General features: G+C 37.7%; 1 long non-coding RNA gene across 1 annotated transcript; it reads left to right on the plus strand.

Moving 5' to 3' along the window:
* The first annotated feature begins 637 nt into the window (after nucleotides 1-637).
* On the plus strand, nucleotides 638-10,117 carry LOC309803857. The gene is made up of 2 exons (XR_014294008.1): nucleotides 638-732; nucleotides 9,902-10,117. It is a non-coding gene; the product is annotated as an uncharacterized lncRNA (long non-coding RNA).
* The last annotated feature ends 721 nt before the right edge of the window (nucleotides 10,118-10,838 follow it).

Genomic DNA, 10,838 nt, shown 5'->3' on the forward strand with positions numbered 1-10,838 from the left:
ACTTCTAAATTCAGCCTCATTTATGCAGAAGTTTCCACGTGAGCTCAGACTCACATTGCCTTGGCAGGGATCTGCCTTAAGCTCCTGGCCTCCATCTTTCTGCTTTTTACCTTAGGAACGTCTCCATCACAATGGAAGCCTCTGCTTGAACATTTAGGGGAGTTAATTCTCCCAGGGGCAACTCTCAACCAATGAAGGAAGGCAGGCAGTGAATAATGGAAGCCAGCTTCCATCCTTCAAATGGACAATTCTGGGAAACATTCTTCATGTTTCTCAGATATTCCAAGAGAATTAAGTACCTGGTGCTTTCTGTGGCACTCTCAATAATGCACACTTACATAAAATTTTCTTTCTTCCAGGTCCCACTCTCTTTTTCCTTCTCTCTTCAAAAACAAACTACCTGCATCAAGCTTTGTCTCAGCCTCTGCTTTTGGGTGAACTCAAAACAAAACAATGAGGGCTTCCCTGGTGGCGCAGTGGTTGAGAGTCCGCCTGCCGATGCAGGGGACACTGGTTCGTGCCCCGGTCTGGGAGGATCCCACATGCCACGGAGCGGCTGGGACCGTGAGCCATGGCCACTGAGCCTGAGCGTCCGGAGCCTGTGCTCCGCAACGGGAGAGGCCACAACAGTGAGAGGCCCATGTACCGCAAAAAAAAAAAAAAAAAAAAAAAAAACAATGAGCAATGGTCTGGGAGCACAAAGGAAGGCCACTTGAGACTGGAATAAGATAAGTAAGTTGTCTTTGGACTAACATTATGTTCAGCAGAACACATGTTGATTGAATGATTGATTGATTGAGTGAATAAAGAAAGGAGCTATCATCTTTCTAATCTGAACAATAGGCATTTGATGACTTTAAATCTACAGTACCCAAATTCAAGTCCCCTTTGGCTACTTGGAAAGGCAAAAGAAGAAAATCAGAGAGAGTAGGATGGTTAAGAATCAGATGAATAAATGCAGTAACCAGATGTTCATGTTAAATTTAAAATTAATGTGGTGAAAAAGTATGTAGTTTGTCAAGAGAGTCCATGGAATGGAAAATATTAATAACAAGAATGTCTTATAAATGATATACTTCCCAAACAGCTGAATATACAAGATAAATTCAATTTCAAAGCCCTTGTGTCATTAACAAACTACTCATGATTTTCTCACTAAGTTTATGGATTCTCCAGGACCTTCTGTGCATTGCCTCACATGGTAAAGCTTCATTAACTTCTCTTCCCTATTTTGTTATTGTTTGACCTCTGAATTAATCTGTCTCTGTAGAATTTCCATCACTATTGTTTTCTCCAGACCAAATAAAAGAAGAGTAAATTCAATTTGAGTGAGAAATGTTGCACAAACACTCACTACTTCCAGTTTTATTAGGAGTTATTTGTAGGCCAGCAAAAGTAGCAAGGAACAAAGCATTCCATTTGATCAGTAGTTTTCATGTTTTAACAAGAGGTTTCATGGAGAGTTGTTTTATTGGTGCAGGAGGAATGAGGCAGGAACTAATTATTAATTTCAAATTTAGGTAAAACTAAATTAAACAAGTGCAATCAGGTTGGAGTACAATAGCTCAGAATAGAAATGAACCCTTCTTAAAAAAAAAAGCCATTTGCCTTCCCTTGTTGTCAGTTACAGCATGCCTAAGGAGAAGGCATAAAAATTCATCTACTCATTTCCCTTTGAATTAGGTTTATTCATATAGCAAAGTGTGAGGAATCAGGTTTGTGAATGTGTGAAGTGAATCAGAAACATACATGGGCCATGTGTATCTTTAACTACTCCATTGGGTTGGCATGATTTCCACTTGTGAGGAGTTTGATCTTACAATGATACTCAACACAAGTAATATTTACAGATAAAATTTACAAGTCATGCTAATTGTTATATTACAAAAAAAAACAAATTGGTGAATTGTGCCACATATTTGAAGTTTAATCTGTGTATCTCTGTATATTTGAAAATATAATCCTATTATAAATTATGTAGTCATCTGTTTTACGATGTTTTCATTAGAATTTCTACAAGTCATCTGTAACATATATAACAATCTCTTCTTTAAATGCTATTTCTCTCCTTAACATGTTTTGCCTGTTTTCTGTTTCAAGCCAAGTAGTAAAGGCATTATTATTTTTAAATACCTGTATGTACTTTTCTCTTTGTATATCTCAGCTCTTTCTTAAATTTTATTTATCATATTTCTTTCAAATCTGCCCTGTGAAACATAATAAACCTTTGAATCTGTAAGTATGCTTCTCAGTAGTTCCAGATTGCCACTGAGCTCCAGGGTGGATAACTAAAACTGCTGTAATGCACAGTATTCCCCAAAGATGCATTTAATCATTTGCTTCATTCTTGTTTTTACCTATTCTGAACTTCTACATCTTAGGTCAGGAAAATTCCACCTTATTTAGTGGTCTAAGAATAACAGTTCTCACCATTATACAACCCACCCAGATTTCAGTTCCGAGCAGAACTGAAAGTCAGGGATTTTATTCTGCTTCATTCATTGCCATATCCCCAGTGCCCAGAACAGTCCTGGCACAGAGTGGGAACTCAAAAAAAATATTTTTGAGCAAATACATAATCATTAATTGTGGTACAATATTAAGAAAAATTATCATTTTATTAATTTGTGACAGGTACTCCATAAAAAGTATCAGGTCTTTTCATTTTAATTTTGAGTTGTTCAACTGGACCTCTAGCCAACAGAAAGGCCCTGCCATTTGTTAAACAGTCTTGAAACTTTCCAAACCCAAAGCTCAGCTGGTAGGCTGAGCTTGGTAGAGCTCACCACAGTGATACGTTTATACCTCTCTCACCACAGCCCTCAGGGTAACCAGCATGAATCTGGTGGTCAGCTGTCTGGGACAGTTTGAAACATCGTCAGAGCTGCTGGGCATATTTCATTTTATCTCTGCACCCTACCGCCTCACACATCCCCTCCAACCCCCACCCCCAAATTTATGCCAGATTTGAGTCTGATCCTCTTCACAGAGTCTGATGTGCTGTATCAACCAAACACATGCTTAGCCACATGAACTACAATAATACATACATTCACCAATGCTAATTTGGAGTATTTCCTCACCAAAGAGTAAGTGTTAATGATAAGTCAGTGTGGCAAAGGAAGAACCTCTGTCCTGACCTGTAAGTGAGGAGCATTTTCTGCATATAAAAATCATATTGGAGATATTTTGAAACTCTCTGAGTGGGAAGAATATCTAAGGGTAGGCTAGATGGCAGAATCAAGAAAATAAAACATATATAATGACCTAAATATAAGAGAAACATATTTCTCCCTCAGTTTTAGTTCTTTTGGTCTAACTGCTCTGAACCATGTTCTTCTATACATGACTTTCAAGGTTGTTTGGGGGGAAGTCTCCATTCTAATCATTTGGAAGAAGAAATGCATGACTGTGAGGGATATATTCTTATTGGTCATACTTGGAAATTGTAACTCAATTCTGCTCACATTCAATTGGTAAGAACTCAGTTGCTGTACCTAACAGCAAAGAAGACAAAGGAATATGGTCCAGCTGAAAGTTCATTAAGAAGAAACAGATTGTGGTGTCTATGAACATTCACAGTTCAGGTCTCCTGCAGCAGAACGTATAATTGACTATGGTCCCCAGCTGCTGTGCCTCTGGGCCCACCACTGTATAATGAAAATTATGCCAAGTCTAATACTATAAGTCATCAAGGCACACACTTTAGCATACCTTCTTTCTTATCTGAAGCCTCATCCATGAAACGTTAAATAAAGACATATATGCAGAGTAGAGTGTAGTGGTTTCAAGTATAGATTCTGGAGCCAAAAGGTCTGGATGACCTTGGGCAGGTTACTTAACCTCTCTGTGCCTGTTTCTTTATCTTAAAATGGAGTGAGTAGTATGTATGTTGCACAGTTAATGGGAGGATTGAAAGAGTTATGCATGTAAAATACTTAGAAGAGTGTGCGGTGCTTCTCCACTATAAAACAATTAGCTATTATTATTCTGCCACTATGCTCTATGGGACTCTGGGTTTTTTTGAATGATCTTCATAGTTGTCAGGGTGAGGTTCTAGATGTTTTACCCCAGCTTTCAGGAAAGAAGCTTCAATTTTATCAGTTTATTTATTGACTTCTTTGTGGGACACAGGTCCATATCAAGGTTTCAAGGTTTGCCTCAGTTGTAAAGAGCTACCTTGGCTAAAGATATATCCCTCCTAGGAGTATATCTGATGGCTATTCAAGGCAGAGGTATAAAAGCCTCACCACGTCACCCACTGCTGGATAATTTTGGTAGACCTTATCTACTACAGCCCCTGGTGGATAGAGGGAAGGCTTGGTCTAGCCTGCAATGCGGACTTCCTTCTTTTGCCAAGGCTTTCTTCCTCACTCTCTCTTTCATTGGGGTCATTAGCCCTTCATGAATACACTGCCCACAAAACTTCCGCTCAGCACTCAGTGTCTGCTTCTGGAAAACCCAATCTTGAAAGCACTTCTGCATGAGATTCTTTTTTTTTTTAATTTATTTTATTTTATTTTTATTCATTTACCTATTTATTTATTTAATTGGAGTATAGTTACTTTACAATGTTGTGTTAGTTTCTGCTGTACAACAAAGTGAATCAGCTATATGTATACATATATCCCCTCCCTCTTGGACCTCCCTCCCATCCCCTGCCCCACCGCCATCCCTCCCATTTGGTCATCACAGGGCACTGAGCTAAGCATCCTGTGCTATACAGCTGGTTCCCACTAGCTATCTATTTTACACACGGTCGTGTATATATGTCAATCCTAAGCTCCAAAAAATCTACAAGCAATAAATGCTGGAGAGGGTGTGGAGAAAAGGGAACTCTCTTGCACTGTTGATGGGAATGTCAATTGATTCAGCCACTATGGAGAACAGTATTGAGGGTCCTTAAAAAGCTAAAAATAGAACTACCACATGACCCAGCAATTCCACTACTGGGCATAGACCCTGAGAAAACCATAATTCAAAAACACGCATGTACCCCAATGGTCATTGCAGCACTATTTGCAATAGCCAGGACATGGAAACAACTTAAATGTGCATGAGATTCTTAAAAGCAAACAACAAACAGGAGAAACCACTAGTCTAGTCTAAACAGTTTAACATCTTATAGTGACCTCTAATTGATTTATGAATTTAAGATTTTTCTGCAATAAGATTATAAATTTCTCAAAGGCAGGAACTTGATTACATAGATGGAGAGGCTTAATACCTACTTACTTGACTCCATTGTTGGTTGATCGATTAATTGATAGTCTCATGGAAACTTTTTATGTTAAATACATTAGCAGTATACAAAAAAGTTAGCACATAGGTTTATTTCTAACTGCTTAATATAGGTACCCCAAGTAGAAAACTTCAAATGTGCAGAATTTATCCTAATTGCAAAAAGGAAAGAAACAGGAAAAGATTTCCTAAGTTTAAAAAATAAACTGTCACATGTCTATTAACCAAAGCTTTTAGCAGTTATTTACTACCTTGCCCAAATTCTTTGGCCTTCCCCATCATAGCCAGACAGATAATAATCTACTTAATACAGCCTCATATGTCAGTGTTTGTCTCGGCTTTGAGCATTCAGGCCCAACCTGGCAATGCCCCCAGGAACCAGTGGAGCCTGCTGTAACAGGATCTGCTTCCAGAGATTCTGTTGATGGCTCTAACAGTTGAATCTTCTTAATAGTGAACTGAGGAGACCTTCAAGATGGTCGAGGAATAAGACATGGAGATCACCTTCCTCCCCACAGATACACCAGAAATACATCTATACATGGAACAACTCCTACAGAACACCTACCAAATGCTGGCAGAAGACCTCAGACTTCCCAAAAGGCAAGAAACTTCCCACATACCTGGGTAGGGCAAAAGAAAAAAGAAAATACAGAGACAAAGGAATAGGGATGGGACCTGTACCTCTGGGAGGGAGCTGTGAAGGAGAAAAAGTTTCCACACACTAGGAAGCCCCTTCACGGGTGGAGACGGGGATGGCTGGGGGGAAGCTACAGCTTTTTTTGTTATCAAAAAAACAAACAACCCAATCCAAAATTGGGCAGAAGACCTAAATCAACATTTCTCCAAAGAAGATATACAGATGTCCAACAAACACATGAAAGGATGCTCCACATTACTAATCATTAGAGAAATGCAAATCAAAACTACAATGAGGTATCACCTCACACCAGTCAGAATGGCCATCATCAAAATATCTATAAACAATAAATGCTGGAGAGGGTGTGGAGTAAAGGATACCCTCTTGCACTGTTGGTGGGTATGTAAATTGATACAGCCCCTATGGAGAACAATATAGAGGTTCCTTAAAAAACTAAAAATAGAACTACCATATGACCCAGCAATCCCACTACAGGCATAGACCCTGAGAAAACCGTAACTCAAAAAGAGCCATGTATCACAATGTTCATTGCATCTCTATTTACAATAGCCAGGACACGGAAGCAACCTAAGTGTCCATCGACAGATGAATGGATAAAGAAGATGTGGCACATATATACAATGGAATATTACCCAGCCTTAAAAAGAAACGAAATTGAGTTATTTGTAGTGAAGTGGATGGACCTAGAGTCTGTCAAACAGAGTGAAGTAAGTCAGAAAGAGAAAAAACAAATACTGTATGCTAACACATATATATGGAATCTAAAGAAAAAAAAAAAAAAGTAAAGAAATATCGTTCAGAAGAACCTAGGGCCAGGACAGGAGTAAAGACACAGACATAGAGAGTGGAGTTAAGGACACAAGGAGAGAGAAGGGTAAGCTGGGACGAAATGAGAGAGTGGCATGGATATATATACTACAACTGTAAAATAGATAGCTAGTGGGAAGCAGCTGCATGACACGGGGAGATCAGCTAGGTGCTTTGTGTCCACCTGGAGGGGTGGGAAAAGGAGGGTGGGAGGGAGAGGCAAGAGGGAGGAGATATGGTGATATATGTATATGTATAGCTGATTCACTTTGTTATAAAGGAGAAACTAACACACCATTATAAATCAATTATACTCCAATATAAAAAAAATAAAAAATAAATTATACTCCAATAAAAATGTTCAAAAAAAAAAGTCAATAAATAAAAACAGATTTGGAAAACTACATGTAATGTAAAGGATGAACAAAGGGTTAACACAAAAAGAACTCTTGGGCTTCCCTGGTGGCGCAGTGGTTGAGAGTCCGCCTGCCGATGCAGGGGACATGGGTTCGTGCCCCGGTCCGGGAAGATCCCACATGCCACGGAGCGGCTGGGCCCGTGATCCATGGCTGCTGAGCCTCTGCGTCCGGAGCCTGTGCTCCACAACGGGAGAGGCCACAGCAGTGAGAGTCCCGCGTAACGCAAAAAAAAACCAAACCAAACAAACAAACAAAAAAACAACTCTTACAGATTGACAAGGAGATAAACACTCCATGGAAAAATGGACAAAGGATATTCAGAGGCAATTTGTGAAAAAATGGAGATGCTCAAACTCACTAGAGCCTGAGGAAATGCAAATTAAAGAAAGCAACAAGGTGATAGATAGCCTTATAAGTAACAATGTCAGAACTTTATGAGTGACATCCACTCCTGCCAGGCATGAGGGGAAAAGAATATTCTCATACTTTGCTGATGGAAATGTGAATTGTTATAGGTTTTTTTTGAAAAGAAACTAGAAATAGCTGTTAAAAATTAAAAATACATATATCCCTTGACTTAACAAATGTTACTTCTGAGACTGTTCTAAGGAAAAGCATCAGGATTTAAGATTATATGCTCAAGGATATTTCTAACACCAGTAACTGGGTAAAACCTGGAAGAAAATGAATGTGTGTCAATAGGGCAATGGTGAATAAATTATGGAACGTTCATCCCATGTAATATAATGTTTCCATTAAACAAAAAAGAAAGGGATTTCCATGAGTTATTGTTGCATGAGTAAAGGAAGGTTCAGAAAAGTTTGTAAAATACGATCTTATCCTTATAAAACAAAAATGCACTCCCTGCCACATGTTTATATATGGAGAGATGTTTACATATAATTGTATAAGCATGAAGATAAATGAAGGAAGATAAATATTCTAGGTGTTTAACATGGATAACAATGAGAGAAGGAGGGAAAAGGAGAAAACCAAGCAATACAGAGAAAGAAAACTTGAAAACACTGCACTAGAAACAACTCTAGTATGATCACATCGACGCATTTATAGAAAACCAGATTTGTGTATATGTGATCAACAATTTTTAAAAAGACTTCTGACTTTCATGAGAGAGAAAGATATTCGCACAATAAATATCCCTTTATTTTCTTTCTCTTTTTTTAATTGAAAAAAAAACAGTGAACTGAAATCTGCCTCAGTAAAACTTTCAATGGGCTTCATTTTTTTTTACCCTTTGGAGAAAAAAAATCATAGGTCTGCCCTCTTATAGATTACACTCCTTCAAATATTTTAAGACAGCTCTTGAAATCCTCTTAGGATGTTTTCTTTACCAAGCTAACAATTCTTTGTTCCTTTAAGAGAGGAGTTTCTCAGACTATTTGCCATTCTGGCTTTCTTTCCCTGGATGCATTTAGTTAGTCAAAGTCTATCAGAAAATTGTGGCAGCCAAAACTTAATATCATACAGCACAGTTCATGGGTATTCTTAGTCTCCTTGTTTTGGACACTTTGTTTCTATTACTGTTTTCTACATTTGCAGTAATTTTTTAGTTCCTTGTTATATTATGAGGTCCATTGCAGTGGCATTTCTGTCAGGTCTTTATAATTTGACTTCTCTCCAGCTTAATTAGCCATTTACAATATACAGAATTCCTCTCCCCTCACCCTTCCACCCTCTTGTCCCAACAAGGATAGAATTTCCTCATTAATATCATGGAAAATGTTTCCCATCTGGCCCTTTTTAAGAAACCATTATAAGTAGGAATCTTACTCAGACTTTGAGTGACATTGTTCCACTTACTGAATACTGGCTCTATGTGTATACTTTATAGGGTCTCTGGGATCACTGCATGTAAAATACAATCTATGAAATAGAATTTTTATTTTTTCTGTTAAAATTTTATTTTTATAAAGGTAAATTGATTCAGAAAAAGGGAAAATTCCCCCAAAACCTTCTGAAAATTCACAGCAAGGTTGCTATTGTTATTGTTTGTGGATTTTGTTGTTTAGTCTAGATTTTATACTTTGTTTATATTGGGCTGAGTCTACCCACCTTTATAATTCCTGGGGTCTAGCTTCTTCTGTAATTACCTCAGAAATGCTGTCCTGTGGGACACCTGGCCCAAGAAATTGTGTAAGCTTTTTTTAAAAAACAAATCTGAATCTTATGCAGCTTCACAATCTTGTGTCAGATAAAGCCAAGAATTAATTTTGCAAATTACTGACACAAATATAATATACACTATAGTGGTTTATTTCCTGTAAAAATTTGATTTTCATTTGCATTATTTATGAAGAACTGATTTTTCCAGAGGTTCAACATACAATGCAAAAGTGAAAGAAGTTAGTGTGTACTCACAGATTGTTACATATAAGCAGTCAATAGCCTTGAACTGAAGTTTCATGAAATTTTGTCTCTCACCAGAGCAAGCCATATGTCACTTAGGAATTCATGAAACTAAGATGAATCTCATAAGAGATATTTTCCAAAGCAAATTTTGCTTGGGGTTCAGAATTTTTTAAATGAAAACAATTGTTTCAGGCTTTAAAATTCTGATGTTTCCCCTCTAGAACACAACTGGAAATTCCTTGAAGGAAGTGACTGTGTCATGTTCATCTTTGTAACCTCAGTCCCTAGTACCATGTTGATAGTGAGTAGGCCCTAAAGAGATGCTTGTGGATTGAGTGAATAATGAATGAATGAATAATAACCTGGGCCAACTGTGAAAGTGAGCATCTTATGACAATCACAGGCATTACATCAAAAAGACAGCAGAAGCAAGGTGAAGAGATGATCAGGGGAGCTACAGAGGAGGAGAAGTAATTGGAACACTGTTTGGGAGACCAGAAAAGAAGATGTAGCAGGAGGATGAGAAATCACCACGGACCACAGTATATGGCAGGAATGGGAGGCAATCAGCAACATGAGCAGAAAGCGAGCCAGTGTGCTGCTGGGAAATCTGTACCAGGGAGGGGATGTGCACAGTGTGTGGAAACAATGTGGGAAGATAGTTCTCAGTGCACAGAGCATATGTAACTTGTTAATTGGGGGATTTAAAAATTATATTTGATATATAAAATTAACAAAGATGATGAAAAATTAAAACGAAGAACAAGAAAATAGATGCAAAGAAGTCCTTAACTACATGTGTTTAATGATCATAACAATTTATTATAAAATGCTTAGAGCTATAGTCATGCTCATGGGATGAATGATTTTCACGGAATAAAAACAGCTGTGGGGAAATCACAAACTGTAACAGTATCAATAAAAGCATTAAAATGAAAAGATGTACCTTGAAATATTATTCAAGTAGACAACATATATGCAGTTATCTTTTATGCTCTACATGGCTCCATTAAAATTTAATTATTAAAAAACAGACCATATTTTGTAAACAGTCAGTATCAGCCAACTTAACCTACCACACGAATTTTTTCAATGCATTGGTATATCTTAATAAATATACACTTAAAAAAAGATCATATGGCACCTTCTGTATTACAACTTGTTATAGAACAGGAACAGAAGATGCCACATAGCTGGGTTGGATGACTCTGGGTTTCACATGAGAGCATCTGCACTATGACTATTAGAAATGGATCGTATGTAGAAGGAGTAAAAACCAGTGGTAACATGGGCTATAGACACAAGGAAAATTTCATAGTAAAATCTAAAAAGGATAAACA

Source organism: Mesoplodon mirus, assembly GCF_964341445.2.
Source record: "Mesoplodon mirus genome assembly, chromosome: 5".
NCBI classification, from domain to species: Eukaryota; Metazoa; Chordata; class Mammalia; order Artiodactyla; family Ziphiidae; genus Mesoplodon; species Mesoplodon mirus.